The 1,711-nt window shown below is 39.8% G+C and overlaps 1 pseudogene; it reads left to right on the top strand.

The window, feature by feature from the left end:
* The first annotated feature begins 277 nt into the window (after nt 1–277).
* LOC134898438 (5S ribosomal RNA) lies at nt 278–395 on the top strand (annotated as a pseudogene).
* The last annotated feature ends 1,316 nt before the right edge of the window (nt 396–1,711 follow it).

Raw genomic sequence — 1,711 nt, 5'->3', positions numbered from 1 at the left:
CGTACTATTAGTGTGTATGTCTTTAATACGTTTATTGAATCCGCGTACAGTCAAACCACACTGGCACGCCCAAACTCGTCCGATCTTGGAAGCTAAGCAGTGTCTGGGCCCGACCAGTACCAGGGAGGGAGACCACCTGGGGAGATCGGGTACTGTAAAGGATGTTAACTGTTGCACACTAAGTAAATTAATATTATTATCACTACTTTAGAATCACACGTATATAGTGACAACCGGGCTCCCGGTGCAATGGTGCCATGGTATCTGTTACAGATTCGCGTACAGTCAAACCACACTGGCACGCCCAACCCCGTCTGATCTTGGAAGCTAAGCAGTGTCCGGGCCTGACCAGTACCAGGGAGGAGACTACCTGGGAAGATCAGGTACTGTAATGATATCAAACGATTTCCAATGGATATTCACCAAAAATTAGCACCTAATTAGAATCACTTTTATGTATCACTGATTATTTATTTATTTATTAATTTATATATTTATTTAATTAATATGATCCTTCGGATGGACTTATATTTAAACATGTGTCACCGGATTTTTATATTTATACCTATATAATCATAAGGCTTAATATAATCTAGCCTGCACCAATAGCACCATTAAATAACTACAGTCACCTTATGGAATCACCTATGCTGCACCAGCACTTATTATCATATGGGCAGTGAGTCACTCTATTTTTACCTCACCTTAAATAATAACACACTAATTTGCCAGGTAACAAGTGTCTTTGAAATACATATGATCCACTACTTTTGATATTACCATTGTTTTTCTATTTATTCCATGCATCGGACCCGTTACCATGGAAACTGAGGTGCCTGGTATCTAGAGGTGTCTGCGTATCCACACAAAGATGGCCGCCGCAATAGCATGAAAAACATCTTAAACATCCCAGGAAAAATGGACTCCATTTGGCATAAGGTTAAGAAGTCAGATATGCACCATCCACTGAAGAACAGCCCTGAACACCCACAGACGCAGGCGCAATGAAGCCGGGAACCGCCGCGGGCGCATGCGCAGTTGACACCGGAAGTGGGGCGGAAGTGACCCGTCCAGTCCTCCATCACCGGAAGTGTGGCGGAAGTGACTCATAATTACATCATGAACGTTTTTAAACGTTTTCACCCACATTATTATCTGTAACCACTCGTTTTTTGAACTAAGGAGTCTGTCTGACATGAACTAATCCAGCTGTGTTTTAAAAAATTAGCTCTGTTAACCTTTTTTATTGTATAAATGTATATCCCTATCACATGATCAATTATGATGTCACAACCCCCTGACTCAGTGTTATGGGTATAAATAGACATACAGCTTCATTCTGTCCCTACCCCTTGAAGAAGTCTGTTGAGACGAAACGCGTTGGGCCTATACTGACCACCCACATTTTACAAGCTAAGTTTTTTGAATTCCTATCCTTTTAAGTGTATTTTTACTGCTTATTTATGGACAAAAAGTTTTTTTATGCTTGTTTTTTAACCATTCTTGGAAACTGTTTTTACTCTCATATATATTAAAAAAATTTAAATTTTAAAAGAAACATGTTTTGGCTCCTAACTTTAAGCCTTAAAAACATAGTTTTTAGCCACACTCGTCGCCGGAACCCCTATCCCCCCAATTTTATACCTTTTTAACATTACCATACCAGTTTTGTATTTTTAGGGGTGGGCTGACACCTTTTTAAGGTTAAGTG

The sequence above is a fragment of the Pseudophryne corroboree genome, chromosome 3, assembly GCF_028390025.1.
Source record: "Pseudophryne corroboree isolate aPseCor3 chromosome 3, aPseCor3.hap2, whole genome shotgun sequence".
NCBI lineage: Eukaryota > Metazoa > Chordata > Amphibia > Anura > Myobatrachidae > Pseudophryne > Pseudophryne corroboree.
Note: the sequence above shows the minus strand (reverse complement) of the source record. Positions and strands in the feature narration are given on the sequence as shown.